This window comes from Balaenoptera borealis (genome assembly GCF_965194805.1).
Source record: "Balaenoptera borealis genome assembly, chromosome: 2".
Taxonomy (NCBI): Eukaryota; Metazoa; Chordata; class Mammalia; order Artiodactyla; family Balaenopteridae; genus Balaenoptera; species Balaenoptera borealis.
Window position 1 is genome coordinate 29,149,883 of NC_138867.1, and position 23,261 is coordinate 29,173,143.

Genomic DNA, 23,261 nt, shown 5'->3' on the forward strand with positions numbered 1-23,261 from the left:
GGGTATTCAGTTCTGTGGAATTTTATCACCTGTGTAGGTTGGGGTGTTTGAATATTATCAAATGCGTTTTCTACATCTATTGAAATAATCAGATATTTTTCTTTATTCTGTTATAATGTGGTGAGTTGCATTACCAGGGTTGTCCCCCTGAACCACAGTTTTATTGAGATATAACTGACATATAACATTGTATAAGTGTAAGTACAACATAAAGATTTGATATTTGTATATATTGAGAAATGATCACCACAATAAGTTTGGTTAACATTGATCATCTCACATAGTTACAAACAAATTTTTTTTCTGGCGATGAGAACTATAAAAATCTACTATCTTAGTAACTTTCAAATATACAATACAGTATTGTTGACTGTGGTCATCTTGCTGTACATCTCATCCTTGGAATGTATTGATATTTATCTTATAATTGGACATTTGTATCTTTGAACCACCTTCATTACTAGAGTTTTCTAACTTTAATAATCTCTGCACTCCTGGAATAACTCTGCTCTCTCTCTATACCAAGTCTTGAACTCCTCGATTTCCCAGTTCATATCTTGGAGAATATAATTGTGGTTGAACCTGTACAAGTTTGCTTGGTGGAGCTTTCCATGCTGGGTTGTCTCAAAGGCTATTGGCAGCCTGTAGATTAGGCTCTCTGGGTTGGAAGTCCACTCTTGTTTCACTCATCTCTGGTGGGTAGTTGGGTGGGTACACGTGTGCGATGCGATGGAAAATAGGATTGCTTAGGGCTGGGCTATCACTGGGGCTCTGGGTATTGCATGTAATGTAATTGTCTCGTTATTACCACATGTATCTATGACAGTGTCTCCGCCATTCCTAGGGGTACTATTATAGTATTTTTTAAAGTATATTTGTCCTTTTACTAGTGAATCTGGTGGAAACCTAATCTATTCTGATGCATCATCTTTTAATAGGGCCCATTACATTGGGAGATGGTATAGCCTAATGGTTAAGTGTGCAGGCTTGGGGTTTCACAGACCTAGCTCTGCGTCTTTACTGCTTTGGTCTTGAGCATGTTTCTGAAACTGTGCCTTAGTTTACTGACTCTAAAATGGGGATAAATAATTTTTAACTGACAAGGTCACTGAAAGAACTCAAGCATTGTATATAAATAATATTGAACACAATGCCAGGCACTAAGTAAATATTCAATACATGGTAGCCATTATTTCTCTTACTTTTGTTTCTCATATTCCAGACCCATGTAACCAATGTATATGAGGCTCCTGCATGTCAATATCCTCCCCAGCACCCCCGCTCATCCCTCAGATGTTAACTCAAATACCACTTTCTCAGGATGTTTTTTCCTGACACTCCAGATGAATCTCACACACTCTGCTCCTTTCTATCATAGCACGCCTCTCTGGTTGTAACCACAGGTCTATGTGTGGGATTTTTTAAGTTAACCTTGGCCTGACTCCTAGTTAACTAGACCTGACTCCTTTGCCAGACAGTAAGTTCCATGACAGCAGCAACCGTGTCTGTTTCTGTTCACTCTCGCATCCCCCTTACTGTATGCTTAGCACAGAGGACGCAGCCAATAAATGTAAGCTATTATTATTATGCTTATTATTTGGGGTTATTATTGGACCAGAAGACCTCAAATCCAACCCCCTTCCTGTACAGTGGTGAAAACTGAGGCCCAGGGAGGTGAGGTGGCTTTTCCAAATGTAACCACTATATTGCAGTCAGTACAACGATGTTGGGTGGTGACAGAGTCCTGTGCTTAGACCTTATCAGGCACACAAAGCCAGGAGTCAAATCAACTTATACTGTGGGAGATGGTACTGGGGGGTAGTAATGGGTTTTTACGGTGGGGATTCTGAAGACCATCTAGCGGGGGTCATCAGAAATCTAAAGTTAGAAGTAAACCCCTACTGGAGAGGCCCTCAAATATCAGTGGGACTCCCAACATGGCTCAGACAAGTGCTTGCCAAGTGTCTGTCTAGCCTCCTCTGGTGGTTTTTTTTTTGTAGCCAGGGTGGTCTTTATTGCCTTTCCCTTGGGCTAAGCCAGCACAAAGTCTTTCTGGAGACTCAAGCCCCACAGCAGGAATGGGAGGCGAGAGGGGCTGGGCCGACAGGAAGCCCTGCTCCGATGTCTGGGTCAGGCAGAAATGGCCCTTGTACCTTGGTCCTCTTGAGGCTTGACGGGCCTGCTTGGCCGTGACCACGGAGCTGAGGGGAAACCTGTGCTGACTGGAGAAATCTCAGGCTCACAGGGTCCAGTAGGCGTAGATGAGGGTCCGAAGGAGGAAGATGGCCACAGACAGCAGCATTTACTTCTGGTTCTCCTGCCGAAGCAACTGCAGCTCCTTCTCATAGTTGGAGGCTTTGTTCATCAGGTGGCTTTTCTCCTTCTCCAGAGACCTCCTGGCCTCTGAGCTCAGCTCCGCCTCATAGAGCCTGGAGTTCACAGCCTCCAGGTCTCTCCGACGTTGTGACAGCTTCTTCTCCAGCCCATCGATCTCTAGAGCGATGCCCAGATTCTCCAGCTTCTTTTTAGTCATGTTACTTGCCGGGTTCCCGGAGTCATTATTGGACGCTCTCTGGTGGTTTATATTGGGTCGCCCACATGTGCAGTGGCTCTCACTCCAGGGTGTCTGGATGGAGCTGTTTGGCCTCTGCCACCGAATGGTTACAATTCTAGAGCACTGGTATTTGGTTTTAGAATGCGCTGTGTGGTGGCCAAGCCAAGATTAGTTGCATCCCCTGACTCCTGGTCAGTGGCTTTCTTTATCCACTACATCAGTCTGACCTTTTTAACAACAATGTGCCCAAGATGGGGGCAAACCCATGACCCGAAGATTAAGTGTCTCAGGCCCTACAAGTGAGCCTGGCAGGCAGCACAGGCAGGAGAACTTCCTTTACCTGCCCCCTGCCTGCCCAAACACACACTTTTAAGATATCAGTTTCTCTTTACTCTTTCACATACTTGACAAAGTCCAGCTAGGACTCTGTCTCCTCTCCATCTGCAGCGATCTATTTTGCCTGTTTTCTTCTGAAGTGTAAACCACCATTTCCTAAAACAGCAGATGCTGTTTACTGAGCACCCCAGGGACCATGGCTGTGAACTTGATCCTGGACCATGTAATGGTCCCATCTTGGGTGGGATCTTCATCACCTAAAAATACTTGAGCAAGTATATAAATATCCATGGCCATGAGCTCTGGGAGGCTACAAGAGCTGCATTCCTGTGCCAGCACGGATGTGAAACATCATTCACTTCAGTGTCAGCACTCTGACACACTGATGGCATTCACACAAGTCTGGACAGTTTATCTTGCAGTAGACCAAATGTGGCACATGTGTGAAAATATCCATGTTTCTAGAGAAATGAAATCAAACACGGTGGAGTGGGTTCACTTAGTTCTTTAGTAGGAGGCTCCCTCCAAATTCATCCAACTTTCTATGACCTCTTTAAGTGGATGAGGGTTTCTTGAGTTAGGGTGCATTAACTCTTTACAATTCTGTGCAAAATTTTGTATGTAAGTGCACATGTGTATATTTCTGGAGAGAGGGGCCAGCACCCTTCATCTGATTTTTAATGGGGCCAGTGTCACAAAAAGGTAAGAATCATTGAACTAGACCAGGGTTGGTCAGCATGCCATTTGAGCAGTTACTGTCCCAGGCCCTATCTACTCATATGGATAGGGTACAACATTGTGCAAACAGGGCTGCATTGAAAAGTCACTCCCCTGGAAGAAAATGAAGAGACACCTGAATGCTCTAATATTTTTTAATCTTATATTCTAAAACCATTAGTTTTATTTCTGAGATGAAAGAGATACTAATTCATTTATTTATTCCTTCATTCTGAACTAGGGAGTCAGTCCAGTCTTTACAACTACCAGTGTTTTCACATGATGTCTTTAAGAGGTAGACTTAAATTTGTCCCAGCTACTATTTCTCAGTTTAGACTGAGCCAATGTTGGAGACCTCTTTTCCCCTCTGGCAGCTGCTCTGACTTCTCGGTCCTGTAAATCCCACTCTTGGCTTTGCCCCATTCTCCTATTGTGTTTGGCACTTCTGAGACCCATTCACGGGCTGGCCCTTTAACAGTTGGCTCTGCCCTTGGGTGAAGCTCACCCTCTCCCCTTGATGTTGTAGTTGTTTAAATCAAAATAATACATGATTTTTAAGATTGAATACAATGAAAGAAGACCCACACTGAATTAAAAATAAATTCATAATACTCTGAGAGTTAAGACAAACACAAGTCTCCGATTCTGCTCTTCTCCACTCCTGACTCCCATTCTTTGAAGTCCATAATCCTTAACGTTTTTATTGGCCTCTGCTGTTTCCCTTTATATTTCTAAAATAGCTTATTTATACTGATGTTTTGAATATTAAAAATTTTGATATTATTTTGTGATTTTGTAAAATGGAAAAAGATTTAGCTCCTTTATACACTCTTCCTCTACCAATACTTCTTTTTCCTCCCATCCTCCCAATATTTTATGACATAATTTTTAGTTAAAGGTATAGTCACAAAATAAAATTTGAAGCTAAAAAAATAGAGCTTTTATTATTATGACATGCATATATATGTATATGTATTTACAACTGAATCATGTAGTGTTCTATGATTATATTTCCTTTCCTGCCTAGCTTTTTGTTTTTTCTGCAGTTAGTGATTTCCTTGGTTTTTTATTTGCTTCCATGTAATTCTCACTATTTTATTCTTATTCCCTCAGCCAAAAATTTTGGATAATGTTTCTTTTTCTCCCCCTTTGTCTTCCTGCTCTAGTTTAGAGTAATTGCTTTCTTCAATATCAACCTTTAGCTCTCTCCTGTACCGGATCCTCTTTTTCTTGGATATCAAATCTCCTTCTTTGTTGAATTTCACCTTAGTTTTGAAGGACAGTGATGCAAGGATTCTTCAGTATATGCAAATTGATCAATGTGATACACCATATTAACAAATTGAAGAATAAAAAGAACCAGCTTTTAGTTTCATTGATTTTTGCTATTGTTTTCTTTGTTTCTATTTCATTAATTTCTGCTCTGATTTTTATGATTTGTTTCCTTCTACTAACTTTGGGTTTTGTTTGTTCTTTTTCTCTAATTGTTTTAGGTATAAGGTTAGGTTGTTTATTTGCGATTTTTCTTGTTTCTTGAGGTAGGATTGAATTGCTCTAATCTTCCCTCTTAGGACTGCTTTTGCTGCACCCCATAGGTTTTGGGTCATCGTGTTTTCATTGTCATTTGTTTGTATATATTTTTTGATTTCGTCTTTGATTTCTTCAGTGATCTCTTGGCTATTTAGTAGCATATTGTTTAGCCTCTATGTGTTTGTGGTTTTTTACAGTTTTTTTTTTCCTGTAATTGATTTCTAATCTCACAGTGTTGTGGTTGGAAAAGATGCTTGATATGATTTCAATTTTCTTAAATTTACTGAAGCTTCATTTGTGACCCAAGATATGATCTATCTTGGAGAATGTTCCATGAGCTCTTGAGAAGAAAGTGTATGCTGTTGTTTTTGGATGGAATGCCCTCTAAATACCAATTAAGTCCATCTTGTTTAATGTATCATTTAAAGCTTGTGTTTCCTTATTTATTTTCATTTTGGATGATCTGTCCATTGGTGAAAGTGGGCTGTTAAAGTCCTCTACTATGATTGTGTTACTGTTGATTTCCCCTTTTATGGCTGTTAGCATTTGTGTTATGTATTGAGGTGCTCCTATGTTGGGTGCATAAATATTTATAATTGTTATGTCTTCTTGGATGGATCCCTTGATCATTATGTAGTGTCCTTCCTTGTCTCTGTGACAGTCTTTATTTTAAAGTCTAGTTTATCTGATATGAGTATTGCTACTCCAGCTTTCTTTTGATTTCCATTTGCATGGAATATCTTTTTCCATCCCCTCACTTTGTCTGTATGTGTCCAGAGGTCTGAAGTGGGTCTCTTGTAGACAGCATATATATGGATCTTGTTTTTGTATCCATTTGGCCAGTCTGTGTCTTTTGGTTGGAGCATTTAATCTGTTTACATTTAAGGTAATTATCGATATGTATGTTCCTATTACCATTTGCTTTATTGTTTTGGGTTTGTTTTTGTAGGTCTTTTTCTTCTCTTGTGTTTCCCGCCTAGAGAATTTCCTTTAGCATTTGTTGTAAAGCTGATTTGGTGGTGCTGAATTCTCTTAGCTTTTGTTTGTGTGTAAAACTTTTGATTTCTCTGTCGAATCTGAATGAGATCCTTGCTGGGTAGAGTAATCTTGGTTGTAGGTTTTCCCCTTTCATTACTTTAAATATATCCTGCCACTCCCTTCTGGCCTGCAGAGTTTCTGCTGAAAAATCAGCTGAAAACCTTATGGGGATGCCCTTGTAGGTTACTTTTTGCTTTTCCCTTGCTGCTTTTAATATTTTTTCTTTGAATTTAATTTTTGTTAGTTTGATTAATAGGTGTCTCAGAGTGTTTCTCCTTGGGTTCCCCCATTTTTTCAACTCTTTCAATTTCTTTTATTTTCTGTGATTGCCACAACTTTATCTTCCAACCTGTCTATTGAATTTTTAATTTTTGATATCATATTTTTAATTTACAAGACCTCTTTTTTGTTCTCTGAGTGACTCTCTTTTTAAAAAATAAAACACTGACCTTGTTTCCTGGATGCAATATCTTCTTTTCCTGAATATACTCTTTCATCAGTTCTAGAATATACTTCTTTCACATTTTAACTTATCTAAAGTTGAGATTCATTTTATAATTGGTGGGCTGTCATAATTTTTTCTTTCTAAGGGCACATATAACAAAGGTGCTTCATATAATTGCAGGTATTTCATATTTTTTGAGATTGTTTTCTTTTACTTCCTGCTTGCCTATTTCTTTCAAATTCCTTTCTAAAAATATTCATTTTGAATTCTTTCTCTTTCATATTATAAGCTTTTCTTAAACTGTTGGTAATCCTTATCTAAGTTCTGTGTGCATGGGAACTTGTCTAGTGGTGGACGTTATTGTAGGGTAATAAGGTGTCAAGTTGGCTTTTTCAAAGGGTTATCCCAAATATGATTATGTGAGGGTTGTTTCTCTTAGGCTGGTCAGTTTCAATAAATAATTCTCCTTCAAATAACTTCTTGAGAGTCATAAGTCTGCCCTACATTCTGGGAGCCTAGAAAGGGGGGACTCTCACCTTTAGGATTGAGGACTTTTCACTTACACCTCGATTTTCAGTATTATGCTTCACCCAATCTCCAGCTGTGACTTGTACCCTCCCAGTCGGATCTTTGTGTCAACATATTCAGACAATAAATCTCCTGTCTTCTGCCTGGATAGGAAGGGACAGTTTCTTCTCTGTGTAAGGCTTGGGGGTGCGGGATCTGACATTTAAGTGCTTCTTGTACAAATTTTCAACTAATCCCAGTATTTCCAACCCCACTGCATCCCTACCTCCAGAGGTAACTAGTGTCTCCAGTTCTAGAGCCTCTGGACTGGAGTTCTTTGCTTCTTGTTGGAGCTCCCTGTCATGCTCCCATGCACACTTGGATTTAGGTTTCTCAGGTCTATTGAGTCACCCCTTTCCAACTTCCAAAATTTTGTTGACTTTCCTCATCTACTATTTCCTTCCTGTACTCTTTCAACTTGTAAATTTACACCTTAAAAATTTCATTGTCATTTTAGTGGGGATTTTGCAGGGAATGTATGTTTTAATGGTTGTGACTTACTGGAGGTCTCTCAGTACCATGAAAGTATGCAGAGATGGTGGTGCCATCTTTATTTTTTGGGGGAGGTGGTGGTTGTGGTAATCTAGTTATATTCAAAGCAAAGAAGGAAGAGGAAAGAGAGAGAGTGTGTGTTTGAGAGAGGGATTCAGTGTATTTCTTTTAGTCCAGAATGCTCTTGCTCCTTTAGAATTTCACATTTGGTTACAGTTTCTCTTCTAGTGGCTACTTAATCTTGATTTATTAGCTCAGTGCTTTCTTTCTTACCCTCACAGATATGCCTGCCCTCTGTGATTCTTCAAAAGCATTTGTACAGAAGCAACATACATTAACAATAATATATACTCACTAAGAAAAGGCTTGTTCTTTTACAGGTTTGTCATACTAGTGTATGAAGACTTTATTTTACTTTATGTCCAGGGCTAAACTGTTTCCTCTAATATAGCTCTTATGCCAGTGTCATTTGAAAAAGGAACACATATAGGAATATCATCTAGGAATCCTGTTGCCAGTGTAGGTAGAAGTTTAGGTTTTAAAGTGGATTTTTTAAAAAGCTAAGATTTAAGGTTAAACAATGGAGTATTTACATAAAAATAATTGGACCTGTTTGTGTCCTGGTGGGTTATTTGTAATTTATCACAATGCAGTGGTAGCAATTTTGCACCCTTTCTAGAATCTCTTAGGACTCTCTTATTGTACAACAAAATACTTCAGAAAAAAGTGAAAACATTGGAAGACATAAACTTGTATGGAGGGTTCCAGCATGGGACTCAGTCACCTTCCAGTGCAACCTTGGGTAGTAGAGACCATCTCCTCTGAATAGGATCTGTTCCCTAGTAATCTCCAATGTTGCAGACAGCATTATTCTAGAACCAAAGGCAATCCAGCTGGGGAAGGAGCTGTAGGAGAGAAGGCAGAGCTCCTGACCCTGGACTTGGGCTGAGAAGGCCCTTGGCTGGGTCCCTTTACTTCTTAGGGCTTCCTCTGTTGTAAAACCAGAGATTGGGGTCACCACCTCAAGGGGCTTTCCCATTCCCAGGTTTCTGTTATTATATGTTGAAAGTGTTTTTCTAACTTTAGTCTTAATTTAGATGTTGTATTTCATTGTCAATATCTGGATATGGAATTTACTTACCCTTTATTGAAAAATCACAATGTAACAATCATCACAACCCACCCACCCCCATTTTAGGAGGATTTTATTCCAATAAAGTATTCTGCTGCTTATAACATTACATCATAAAAGTCTCTTGGAAATTTTCATTACTCCAGCTTTAAAATACAAAGGACCGACTTTTCTTCAGCTACAGACTGGTCACCATTCTGCAGCCTGAAACCCTTTGTATATGCAAAACTCATCTTTGTGTACACAAACTAAGTAATTGCAATGTTCTGCATCCAATTTGCATTTGCAGGGATCCAGCTGCAAGTGTCGTTCTGCAAACACAAAATTAGAGCCTGGTTTTTAAGAGTGGTTTAGATGCATTTTTTAAAAAAGTATTTCTCCAGTTAATCTCAGAGATGGCTTTTTGATGTTGTTGTTAAAGAAAGGTGTTTTAGTTATAGAGAATGTGCAGAGTCCATTTTTTAATGAAATAATGCTGCATCCTTGGTACTCTGGCTTTCAAATTCAGTTTCATACTTCTTAATGCGACCTCTGTTCTTGACTTGGGGTAGAATTTGGTAAATGCTGTTTTTATTTCTAACCAGGTATTCTGAGCAGGGGGTGATTTTATAAGCTTGGATATTTGCTCATTTGAGGTTAGCAGGCCACCCATAGCTTGTTTTTTCTCCTTATTTAAAAGTTGAAATTTTAACTAATTAAACAAATATTCCGGCAGTGTCTGATGCACAGCAGAATTGTTAGGGAGGTAGGATGTGTATTGGGCCATCCCTCCCTCCCAGGTTTCCCTCTGACACTCAAAAATGAAATGGGAGCCTGGAGCCTGCAGCGTATCTAGCCACAGTATTTGAACAGAGACAAGGTTTAATAAAGCATTGTTTAGATAGGCCAGGCATTACATTTTGGAAAGTCCAAAATGTTGAAAAACAACACTCTCATTTCCTTCAATGACGGGAAGACCCAGCAGTAAAGCTGTCTAATCCGCTTGTGTTTTGACACTGGCTTTGCACAGATGCAGTGTGGGAGGTGATATCAGTTGAGAAGTTATCAGCTCATCAGTGAAATCCTGGCCGGGCACTTCCCCCCTTATTGTCTTATATAATATCATTTAATTGGAACTGGATACTCTTACTGAAAATTTTCAGTTAGCTCTTCAGTAAAACCAATGAAAGAGAAAAAAAAAAAAAAAATGCAGCCGACCAAGCAGTATTTGCCCCACTTCTGGTGAGGGTGTGCACAGGCAGCCTTTTGTGTCTGCCAGAGCTGCATCAGAATAGGAGAATCCCCCCAACACCATCCTGCCCTGTGCCCTCACCCCCTTTCTTTAAAGTCAGCCAGGGAATAATTTGTCCAAATGAAAAGGCCCTTTCAGGCACTGGAGGGCTTTGCTAATTGTATTTGAAAGAATCAAAGCAAACCACAAGCTGGCTTTTAACAACAGAAAAGTAATGCGTTCACATACCAACATATTAATAAGATTAGTTTTATTAGGAAAATGTAATCAGGCAGAATAAGGACTGCAAGAGGAATGGCTTTTTAAAAGCCATTCTTTTATTTTCTAGCTAAAGAAATATCAGTCGGCTTTCAAAGCGCATTTAAATAAAGATGTACTGAAATCTAAAAAAATACATCAATGTCACTTTCTTGACATAAAAGGGAAAAATGCTTTAAAATTGTTTATTTCTGTAACTTTTAAATAGCTTTAGTTGTGCTAAATTAGAATAGTAAAAAAACTGGAGAATCTCCTGGCTAAAGTATTTTTGTTTGATTGTAAATAGGTATCCATTTGCTTGTGATTTCTACATATTGGCAGGTGTGGATTTATTAATTGCAAAAATGCTGTTGAACTGGTGCAATTGGAAAATGTTCAAGGAGGATCCACAGCACCTATGAGAAATGATTTTTCCAAGCAGTAGACTTCATTTTGACCTTTCAAAAGACAATCACTGCATTTTTTTTTTCCATTATGTGCGGTGATGTAGTTTCAGTTAGAAAGATATTTTGCAATAATGGTGACAATATACTCAAATGCGCATGACTAAAATAGCAATGCAGTGTGGAAATAAGTTTCACAATCCAAAGGCCAAGCTATTTTCCTTTGTTTTTCTTCCTGTATCGTCACTGAATGGAGTAGAAGGGCATTTCACGCATTTGGCCAAACTCTTTACAGCGGAAGCACATTCTTTCTAGAAGAGTCAGGTCACTTAAAATATGGACTAGAGATGCATTACCAGTTCAGCTTGCAGAGAGAACATACATCAGCTTGAACAATTATACCCATTAGCATAAGTGAAGAAGCATGGGGCAGAACTGTAGAGGATGAAAGCTCAGAGTTCTTTTTTCTACCTTTCTCTTCCCTTCCAACATCTCTGTGCTCCGGGGGCCTCAGCATCCTTCTTTTTCCACTTGGTGAGGAACTCATTTCCACAAAGATATTGGGGGTTCAGTAGATTAGCTTTACCAGGATATTTCATTTAAAGGAGGAACCTGGAAAAGGAAGACAACATAAGTAAACTTAAAGGTGATACTTTTCTGTTCCGTGGAGGAGATGAGTGAGTCTTTCAAGTGCCAGGCTTTAGTCTTTCTACCAGAGAGCTCTGCTCAGGAAACATTTATTGAGTCAGGCCACCCTGTGGCTAGAGCAGCGTGGTACTTTCTAAACTTACATGAAGCTTTGCATTTTACTAATAGAGCAGCAGCAAAATGGCTGCATTTCACATAATTTGACAGGAACCAGAAAGGAGTGCCCATGTGTTCAGCCTTCCAAGTTGGAAGACGGGAGGGAGGCCGATGGGCCCCATCGTCTTCCTTGGCCGCTGCACTAACAGAGGACTCTGGTGTTTGATGCTGACTGCAGCCACAGTTATGAAAGTCCGTGGGCAGAGTCGGGTTCGTAAGGCCTGGCCATTGATGCTTCTGTCCGTGTGAGTGGATATGGTGGAGGAGCCCAAGGTAGTGGTTCAGTAAATGTTAATTGATAGGCATTAAAACAATCGATGACCCCGGGGCATGCCACCTTGTGTGCCGAAGACGTTAATCTGTGAAATGGAGAAAACCACACCAGGTTGCTCTTGGAAGTTATGAAGAATGATTGTAAAGGGGTTTTTGAAGTTTAAGCGCTTTGACTGATAGTGTCCGAAGAAAACAGCCCCAGCTGCAGAGAGCAGAGCATCTCTGTGGCCCTGTGAGCAGTGTGCAGTAGCAGTGTCAAATGGCATCCTTTCTGGGGTCCAGCCAATTGTTAAAAGGGAGGAACTAGAATAATATATTGCTGGGGGCTCAACCCCTTCCTGGTTATGAAATTCGAAAGTGGCTTAAGCTGTAGGAAATTATTTTGGATTAGTCTTTATCATCTGATTTCCCCCCTGGAGAGAACTTGCTTCATTTTATAAGGTTCTAAAAATCTTTTTTTTTTTTTTTTAAAACAAGAGGCATCAGCCACCATGTCCCTCTCTCCTCTTTTTTTAAAAAATTTTATTTATTTATTTTTGGCTGCGTTGGGTCTTCATTGCTGTGCGCAGGCTTTCTCTAGTTGCGGCAAGCGGGGGCTACTCTTCGTTGCGCGGGCTTCTCATCGTGGTGGCTTCTCTTGTTGTGGAGCATGGGCTCTAGGCGCACAGGCTTCAGTAGTTGTGGCACACGGGCTCAGTAGTTGTGGCTCGCGGGCTCTAGAGCACAGGCTCAGTAGTTGTGGTGCACGGGCTTAGTTGCTCCGCGGCATGTGGGATCTTCCCGGACCAGGGATCGAACCCATGTCCCCTGCATTGGCAGGCAGATTCTTAACCACTGCGCCACCAGGGAAGTCCTGGTTCTAAAAATCTTGCTCCCACAGACTGTGGTTTACAGATAAGGAGGAGGTGAGCAGAGAATTTGTGTGTGTATAATGAACAATTTAACAATTGGCCTAATTTTGGGGACCTGTGTAATTTCCTTTACCGTTATCTCTATGTGGGATAATTACTAAATCACTGAAGTAAGCCAGCTCTGTTTTTACCCTATCCTAAAGATCTTAAAGAGATTTCATTTATTGGTAAATAGTCCTGCATCAGGTTGGCACTCTAACTTGCCCATTGTTGCTCTACAAACTACATTCATTTCAATTTGGGGCCATTTTCTCTTTTCGTAACTCAGCAGTGACTGAAATATACTCAACAGTATATTTATGGCAACCCTATGTCTAAGAATTTCCTGGGTAGAACAGATTTCAGATACAGCACATATGCCCTCTAGATGCACATGCGTTTTTGTTGATCATTTGACCCTATGTATCACCAGGCATACAGTTAAGCCTGCAGACAGTTGTTCATTGAAGCTGTATGCCCACCATTGCACACTTACTGAGCGCCTCCTTCAGGCAAGGCACTGTGTCCTGTGAGGACAATTCATCACTTGTGTGGGTGGCTCTTGAAGGATGGGTAAGAAGAGATGGGTACAGAAGAGCCTCCTCAGAGAGGCCAATATAGGGAATCCCAGCTTAGAAGAAGGAGGCAGTAGACACATTTAGGGAATAGTGAGCAAAATCACCTGGCTTGAATGAGGGGATTTTGTAGAGGAGGAGTTTGGAAAGGTCTCTCTTTTTTGAAATTTGCTCCTCCCTTGGCTGCCAAGACACCACCGTGTCTAAGTTCTCTGCCTACATTGTGGACTTTCCTGGTCTCCTTTCATGACTCCCCTTTTCCACTTGCTCCACAAATATTAGTGTTTCCAAGATTCGTTCCTTGGCCCTTTTTCTTCTCTAAACACTTTCTGGGCAGCACATCCACTCGCCTGGGTGGGATGTTCATCTTGATGTGGATAACACCTAAATTTCTATCTCCAACTCCGGCCTATCTCTGAATGGCAGGCCCCGAGTTCCAATTACCCATTGGCACCTCTGCCTGAATAACACTGTGTCTACCTGCCTTATCCTTTCATTCAGAACTGCTCCATTCTGAGCTCTGCTGGACCAAGCCTAGCGGGGGAGTCAAGGAGGATGGAACTCCGAGTTCAAAGAACTTATTCTGCACGCAGAAGAAAGTAGAAAGTAGGAGACTGTAGTCAAAAAGAGATTTTCGGGCTTCCCTGGTGGCGCAGTGGTTGAGAATCTGCCTGCCAACGCAGGGGACATGGGTTCGAGCCCTGGTCTGGGAAGATCCCACATGCCACAGAGCGACTAGGCCCGTGAGCCACAACTACTGAGCCTGCACGTCTGGAGCCTGTGTTCCGAAACAAGAGAGGCCGCGATAGTGAGAGGCCCGCGCACCGCGGTGAAGAGTGGCCCCCGCTTACCACAACTAGAGAAAGCCCTCGCACAGAAACGAAGACCCAACACAGCCATAAATAAATAAATAAATAAATAAAATTAAAAAAAAAAAAAGATTTTCAAGGATTTGAAAGTAGAGCAGTTCTGGGTGATGATATGATCTTTGCTACTCAAAGGGTGGTCTATGGACCAGTGGCTTCAGCGTCACCTGGGAGACTGTAGAAATGAGGAGGTGTAGTGCTCTATCCCTCAGACCTGCTGAATCAGAATCTGCATTTGAACAAGATTTGCAGGTGAACTGTGTGCACAGTTCTGAGAAGCTTTGGCCTAGGGTATGTGCATGAGCGTGAATTGATGAAGTTCAGCGGAGATGAAATTCATCAAATAATGGCAGTCAGCGAACCAAGAGGCTACAATGTTCAATGAATGGATAATGCACAGGGAGATTGAAATGGTTCAGTACGAATGCAATAATGTGGGTGGAGAGGAAGAATGTGAGCTGACTGCCAACCTCCTTAATGCATTCATTATGCCTTGGGAGTGAGGGAGGGTCCTTGCGTCAGATGACAGTGATATTTGACAGGATTTTTGACATCTTAGTTCTTTGAGAACAGAGCCTCTGATTAGGATTTTTCCCCTTTAAGTTCTGTGCCTTAGCTCTTAAAAAAGATATAGCAGATCCTTAAATAATGATGAATTGACTTTACGAGCAGTGGGCTTAAACAGATTAAGCCTTTTGGTCAATTTACATTTTTTTTAAAGGGAACCTGGAGCTAATTTAAACAATCTGGTATCCAATATCACCTTTTCTCCCCCCTCCTTTGATTATACTTTCCAGACAGTTAATTAAAAATGTGTTTGCTAGGGCAAACTTCTTCGTTCTTTTTTTCTCTCTCTTGATGTGCATATAACATCTTGGAAGTCCTATACATGTTAGAGAACTCATATTGATGCTCTATCCTTGGGTGTGAGTTTGGTCTTTAAGGAGGTGCCTTGCTTGATAGACAGATCAACACTGATGATGCAGGTACTGATTTGGAGCCAGGAGACTTGAGTTCCAGTCGCAGCTCTGTTCTTACTATCTGTGCAACATTGAGTGAATCAGGCAACTATTACAGGCTTCAGCTTCTCATTTACACAATATGCTGGTTGGACTATATGAGCTCTAAATTCCCTTCGAGTTGTAAACTTGTGATTCTGTAATTCTTTTAGGCTGTTAAGAATGCCTGTGAGGTTAAAATGATGCATCTCCCTAAGATGTGTACCCAAGGGTCTCTCTTGTATTGTGGCCAATATATTTATGGAGCTCAGTGTCATTCTATCCATGATTCAAAATCATGATACATCTGCATCTAGAGTACTCTGCATAGTTCTGGTAACTTTCTTAAGAGAAACAAGTTTCCTCACATTAGTAGAATATGTTAGCCCTAAATGTTTTTAAAAAGAAATAGAGTATCTTTTAATTGCCCAAGGGAGTGAAACAATTTTTTTACGAAATAGACTTAAAAAGATCAATCTCTTTGAAATGTTGCACCATCCAACCTTGTGAAGACCATGGGGCATTTCTTGAAATCTGAAGACTTAACTGAATTCTCAATCTGTAGACCTGAAGGGATACTTTCAGGATAATGACAAGGAATGACTATTTTTCCTGGTAGTTAGTAAGCATATGAAACTCATTACTTGCATAGTTTCCAAAGGCTGTCTTAACATGGGTTCCAGAATGATTTAGTTCAGTTCATTATGCTGGATCCCAAATGGGATTCAGAGCGTGTTGATCTTTTGGTGTGAGGCCCTATTCTTTAAAGTTGATATTTGAGATATACAAATACCTTTAAAGAATTATTTGTTTAAAAATTAAAAATGAATTTAGTTCAATGATAGAAAACAGAACTGGACTGGACAAGACATGAATGTTGATCTTATGATTATGTATTCTCATATATTCTCATATGTTCTTATAGAAGCTACTGTGGAAAGTTTTCCACAATTTTCCAGACTTGGGATATTCATTTAGGGAATTAATAAAGAAAATTTTTATTATGGGAAATTTTAAGTACATACAAAAATGGAGACCACAGTATGTGAAACTCCGTGTCCTCATCACTCAGCTTCAATAATTAACCAAGTCAGTCTAATTTCATCTCTAACTTTTTTCCCACCCTTACCCCTAGGCCCTGGTAATTCTGAAGCAAACCTAAGGCATCCTTGTTTCATCTTAAGCATTTTAATATGTATCTCAAAGATAAGTTTATTATTTTATTTAAATAAAATTTATACACAATGAAATCCATAGTTCTTGATTGTGCTATTTGATCACCTCTGATAAATGTGTATGTCCATGCAACTACTACTCCTGTTAAGATATAGGAGATTGCATGACCACATGCAGTTTCCTCATGTCCCTTTCCAATCAGTTTCTACCCCCATAAGCAACCACTCTCCTCCCCCCACATCTTTAATGAGCTATAATTGACAAATAAAGTCACATAAATTGAAGGTGTACAACATAGTGATTTGCTATATGTATACATTGTGAAGTGATTACCACAATACGGTTAGTTAACACAATCACCTCGTATAGTTACCTTTTCTATTTTTATTTTCTGGTGGCGAGAACATTTTAAGATTTACTCTCTTAGTAAATTACATGTATACAATACAGTATTGTTAACAATAGTCACCGTGCTGTACATCAGAGCCCCAGAACTTATTCATCTTATAACTGAAAGTTTTTACCCTTTTACCAGCATCTCACCATTTCTCCCACTCTCCAGCCTCTGGCAACCACCATTCAACTCTCTTTTTCTATGAATCTGACTTTTTTAGATTCCACACAGGTGAGATCATATAGTATTGTCTTTCTCTGTATGGCTTATTTTACTTAGCATAACGCCCTCCAGATTCATCCATGTTGTCACAAATGGCAGGATTTCCATATTTTTTTATGACTAAATTCTATCTGTCTCTCTCACACATTTTCTTTAATCATTCATCTGCCAGTGGACACAGTTGTTTCCATAGCTTGGCTATTGTGAGTAATGATGCCATGAACACAGAGTGCAGTCATGTCTTCCAGACACTGACTTCAGTTCCTTCAGATATATATCCAGAAGTGGGATTAATAGGTTTAATAGGCCTTTTTATTCACAGATGGGGCAAGGGCCACTTTAGCTGAGTCAGAAATCCTGATTCCCTTGATCTGAGCTGCTGGTTTAAGTATCTGCTTAAGAGTTAGCATGTTGCCTCACGTCCCGTCTCCTCTTTTCTTCTTCCATCTTCTGCCCTCTCGTTCCATCTCTAGGTGTGCGTTCTGTCCCTCCCTCATCTTCAAGTACATTGTTAGTCTTCTCTTTTATAGACCCTCGCTGGTCTTTCCAGCCTACGTGCTCAACTTGTAGAACTCCCCAACTATTAGCCAGTTGGAAGCAGAAACCAGAGCACAAAGCTGTTTTACAACCTTAGCTGGCTGAACATATGTGCCAGTTGGATAGACGTCATAACTAGGCAAGCCTGGTTTGGACCCCTACTTAAGAACTTGCCCACCCAACATTTTCTGCAGTTTTGACCCCATCCACCGACAAAGATCTCTCGTTTCTGTTTAGGATGTTAGTCAGAGTGTCTCTTACAGGATAATAACAGTGTCCATCTATGAAGGTTTTGTAAGGACTAAACACAGTAGAACTTAAATTCTATTAAGTTCAGCTCCTAGAATATAGGAGATGTTCAATATCATAGTTAATACCTGGAAGTAAAGAGAACTGCTTGACTTTGTTCAATCTAGCATTTTGTAAACCTGTTTAACCATGATAGTGCTATTTCTAGAGCCATCTGTTAATATTTTAAGGAATGCTGCTCCTGTATGGAATGCAGCTTCGGAAACTCTGAATTAAGAATTGAACAAAATTAAGCTGCTGACTGTTCACAGTGAGTGAATAAACCAGTGCTGCTTGAACTGGGAGTTGGGCTTCTGGATCTTAACTCAATCCTCACCACACCTTGAAACTGCTTGAATAAGAAGGAGAGGTTTCATTTTATGACACAAGACAGAAATGAAAAAAAAAAAGTCATCCTTATACAAAGCCTAGATTTTTGTTTATCTCTTCCTTGTAATCACATCTCCAGGTGACTCAAGAAATTTAAGGAAAGCTATCTGAAGTTCTCAGGATCAGCTTTCAAGGATGTCGTCAAGGTGGATAAAGTAGAGTCTACATGCGTCTTCTGATTTTGGCCTTTCAGAAGGAGTGAGGCCAGAAATTGTCCCCCTGTGTTCCCCGGTCTCCATCTCACTCTGGCTTGGTCACCCCACTTGCAGTCTTGGGGCTGCCTCACCGTCCAGCAGAGTGAGCAGGGCACTTGCTGCCTGCCTCGGCCCTTCCCCCTTGGGTTTGGTGTGTGTGTTTGCCCACCTCGACATTGTGCCCGACAGGAACATAGACCCCTGGAAAGAAGGCCAGCAAGTGTCCAGAGCAGTCTGTGGGGGTCGGGTCCCCAGGCTTTCCGGAGGCACATCTGGTCGGGCACTGGTGGGACATCAAGGCCAAGGACAGACTTTGCTCACCTGATCATCTGAAAGCCAGAGACGATTATGTCATTAGGTATGTGCATTTCTCAACTAAGCCTTCAAGAGTGATAGGTGATGAGAAGCATCCTTATGTGATGTGTGTGTGGGACACATTCAAAGGGCACATGTATCAGATGATCGAGTTCCCTGTATGAGCGCTGGGAGAACTTTAAAAAGTCATTCTCGTGCTTGTGCTCCACACCCACTAATTCCAGGAGTCCAGTTCCACGGAGTTCTCCTCCACCTCGTTTCTCGGGGCAGCTCTCCTGGCTGAGGTTGCCTCATGTAAGTGGATGCCGTCCACCAGCACCGCGGCACCTGCGCGCAAGCCTGCACTGCCGTTCCCATCATTAGAAGGGCAGCCGATTGCAGTAGAATGGGAGACACCTGAGGGGTCAGAACTTGACTGAATGATCTTCCCAGGACTGCTTTTGTTTAATGATCCATTTTGTTTTAGGTGATGAGAGAGAGAAAAAATTCTGCTTCTATTTGCAGGCAGCCACACTTTAGGCTAGGAGACCCAAGTTAGTTTCCCAGTCTAGGGCATTACTATAGGGGCAGAGCTGAGCCTGGGATGCAGACAGTCATTTGGGCAACTTAGGGCCCATCCCCACCCCAAAGAAGTCTGCCAGACGATATGGCAATTCTTCGGCCAAGCACAGGGCCGGACCCTGGCTCTCTCCCAGGTCTGCTGCCTGACTGTTGGTAAGCCACTTGCCCTTTGCATTTCCTCAGAGTTACTAGGATAAGGGTAAAAATTTTCAACTTCACTTTCCTCAAGGCTAAAATAAGTCAGCAAGTGACCAAGTGTGAATTCCGTGAAGGTAGGCCCAGTATAGAAGAGCAGACATTGGGGTGTATGCCCGTAAGAGTGAGAACCCCTCTTTTGTTGCTGAAGAATTGGTGATATCACTTGATTTATGGAAGTTCCTGCTGTTACTCTATATTGTAGATTTTTAATTTTATGATTCAAAAGAAAATGGAATGAAAACAGATAGGATCTATATTTTCATTGTATGGAGGTCATGTGTGCAGTGTTCATCAAATGCATAATGTCCTTTAACCTTCTGCCTCCCCATGCAGCATGGCCAGGCCACTTTCTTCTGCGTCTACCATCTCCAGTGGCCTAGAAGGGTGGGACAAGGTTCATTTTCAGGGTCTTATTACTAATCATTCAAGATGAAGCTGCCATTGTTTCTGCTGTGATAGGGAGAGGCAGGTCCTGGACCATCTCTCCTCTTACCTGCCTGCCATCAAAATGTCCTTGTCCCTGATCTCCCCTTTAACTGATGGGGACGTTAAGGGTCATGTCTTTTCAAAAGACTCTTGAGAAACACTGCCCCAAACCCTCTGCTTTCCTCGTTTGCATTTGGAACTGTTGGTTTGTGGTGAGAAAGACAGAACCACCTTACGATATGCTTGAGTACATGTGAATACCACAGTGAAGCCCTGGGATAGCCTAGCCTTGTGCTTAACTTTGGTACCTTTCTCCCACTAGTCTCCATCTGAGAGCTTTACAGGCTTTTTCAGATAGCCAGACGACCCTGGTGGTGAGATTACTGCCGGGTTGTCCACTCTTACTTTACAAGAACAGCTGAGGCATGTAGCATTCTCTGCTGTCTTGTTTGGAGCACAAGCATTGAGGAATTCACCTATGAATCTGTCTCCCCAAAGAGAAATGAGAAATTTGTCTCCCCAAAGAGAAATGAGAAAGACTCTGCTCACCGTCACAGATAGGAGCCATGTCAGGAATGGCAACTCTTTACGCTCAGTTAAAAAAGAACTAGATTTCTTTTTTTTTTTTTTAATTGAAGTATAGCTGATGTACAATATTATATAAGTTACTGGTGTACAATATAGTGGTTCATGATTTTTAAAGGTTATATGCCATTAATAGTTATTATAAAATACTGGCTATATTCCCCACATTGCACAATGTATCTTTGTAGCTTATTTTATACCTAATTGTTTGTACCTCTTAATCTCCTATTCCTATATTGCTCCTCCCTCCTTCCCTCTCCCCACTGGTAGCCACTGGTTTGTTCTCTATATCTGTGAGTCCGCTTTGGAAAACAACTAGATTTGTATTCAGCTTTTCCCATGATAGAGAATTAAAAAGAAACCACACTAACAAATAGACATGGCTGACAGGTGCTATCAGGGAGAAAGACCAAAGGCAAAAATGGCTTTCTTTTACATGGAATAGCTGCCACTGGCCAGCACCAGAGGACAAAATCAAGGGAACTGAGACGAAATGACCGGAGAGCATGCTTCCTTGTTCTGGGCAAACTCCCCAGAATGAGCGGAAGATGGTGAACGATTTCCATCTTGCTTGAACGATAGACACTTTGATGCACAGCACAAATCATTATCACCCTGGAGCTGGTCCCTCATGGGGGTCGACTTCACCAGCTGCCTTGTGTGGAGTCCATCTACGCGCCAGTGGGGGGCGGCGGTGCTGTTTGGTGGAGACGAAACTCCTAGGGCTCACGAACTGTATTTGTTCTCTTAACTCTGGCATCGAGCAGGGGAATGGCTGCATTTAGGAATTTAAGGAAGACTCATGGCTAGTGACAGTAAGGAAGGGCTTTCCGGCTAGAAATGAGGCTTACTACTAGAACAGGTGGGTCAGAAGAGGGAACCCTGTTTTCTTCCTTTAGTGACCACCGCCTGATCTGTCAGGCAGGAGTTTGAGGTCCCAGTGTTGTTCTGGCCAGAGGCGGGGGTACGGACCAGATGACCTCGTTCCTCTCAGCCTGGGGGTCAGTGGAAAGTGTTCCAAAGGCAACTTAATACCCTGGATTTATTTTTCTCCCTCATTTTTTAAAAATTGGCACTTCCAATTTTCAGTGTCTATAATGTGCTAATGGGCTTTCCTCCCATTAAAAAACATGTGTGGATGTGAGAATGTTCTCCTCGAGAAAAGACGGTCTCTGGGGTTTTGCTTCTGGCTTGAGGTCCTATGAGGTAGATGTTATGAAACGTCCCCCGCAGCGGGCTGGGGTGTGAGTGAACCTCAGTGGGGGCCAGCAGCTCTCCTGCTAATTTTGGCAGGAGAGGGAGACACTCAGCCACTTTGAGAGGAAAGAAGGTAAATTTTGTGATTCATTTGCAAACCCAGATAAAATGAGTTTTCGGACGCGGGCATGTATTGAGAGCCTATCTATTCTCTTCTACCATTAAGCCTGTTAGGACAGAAGTAATCCAAGTTCATGTTTTTCAGCCAGGTAATTATTCTTCCCATCCTGATTGTAGAGGGGCAGCTCAGAGGGCATATCAAGAAGGAAGGAAGCTCAAGAGCCAGACAGGGGGTGGTGCTGGGACACGTGTCCAGTGCTTTGGGTGGCCAATGGCAGCGTGGTGGCCCAGGGTTAGGATTTTGAGAAGGAGGAGGGAAAGAGGTGGACAGGTGAGGTCCAGCAGCTGGTACTTCACAGTCTAAGTAGGGGCCGTCTTAGGCTCCCTCAGAACAAGGAATATAGATGGAACAACTCTCACTTACAGAATGCAGGGAGATGGCACGTGAGTGATGTCTTTAGGTTCTCAAAGTAAGGAGTGGATCGGACCAGGGCTTTTCAAAGGCATAGTATGTTTCCCATATTCCACGATTCTATGATGCTTCTCTCTGTAGCAGGGTGGTTTTTATACAATTATCAAAGGGAAGATTGATCTTTTGAAAAAATAGTTTTTATTGTGGCCTGAGGATTAAGTTACACAGCTAAAGTCCACTCATTAAAACTCATTAACTCATCAGCATGCTACTTTCTCAAGCCATGATGACTTCGTGTCCTAAGTGAAAATTTCATATTCCTCTGGAAAATTGAATTAGCATAGCACAATCAGCAGAAAATTATCTTTGACTAGTAGATTTTATTTCTACACCATTCTGCTTTGCCTAAAAAAATAATGACTCTGAGACTTAAGCTTGATGGCTAACAGTAAGAGCTAATGTCTACCATTTGCTTTCACAGTCCCAAGAACTGTTTTAGATGTTTTACATGCACTGGTTCACTTAATCCCCAGAAGACCTCTATGAGATGAGTAGATACTAAACTCCCATTTAGTCGATAAGGAAATTGAAGACTAAAGAGATCAACTAACATGTCAGGGCCAGGATTAGACTTTGGGTCTAGCAGCTAGCTGAGGGGTCTCCTGTAAACCATACTCTTCTGTCCTCTGCCTCTCCCAGAGGGTCAGTGGAATTGACTAGCTTGGGCTGCACCCATTGCAGTTGGGTGGAATTAAGGACGTGACTTTGTGGAAGAGAACTGTTTGGAATATGAAAGCATGAACAAGGAGGCTTAGTTTCCATTAAGTGTAAAGTGGGTTAGTAAGATATGTTGTAATAGTAAGTAGATCCCTTATTTTTTTGAACACTGCTATTAGGAATTAGAAGCTAAGCAGGATTCCTAGGTTTATAATTCTCTGTCTCTAGAAAATAACAACAAAAGCTAACAGTGAGTGCTGACTTTTACATATTTTACGTCTATTAGTTCACTTAAACATGACAGCAACCCCTTGAGATAGGCACGAATATTTCCCTCATTTTCCAGATGGGGAAAACTGAGACCCAGAGTGGTGCAAAAACACAGCCAGGAAGTGGCAGAGCTGGGTAGCGAGCCCAGGCTCTTTAACCATTATTCTAGC

General features: G+C 41.3%; 1 protein-coding gene and 1 pseudogene across 6 annotated transcripts in view; one reads left to right on the forward strand and one right to left on the reverse strand.

Moving 5' to 3' along the window:
* The window catches only part of NPR3 (natriuretic peptide receptor 3), a 68,109-nt gene that overhangs the window by 28,978 nt on the left and 15,870 nt on the right, over positions 1 to 23,261 (forward strand). The window lies entirely within an intron of this gene.
* The window catches only part of LOC309624400 (coiled-coil domain-containing protein 167 pseudogene), a 590,025-nt pseudogene continuing 567,619 nt past the window's right edge, over positions 856 to 23,261 (reverse strand). The window contains exon 5 of the transcript XR_014249920.1: positions 856 to 18,619. The product of XR_014249920.1 is annotated as a coiled-coil domain-containing protein 167 pseudogene (transcript). The remainder of the gene's footprint in view (positions 18,620 to 23,261) is intronic.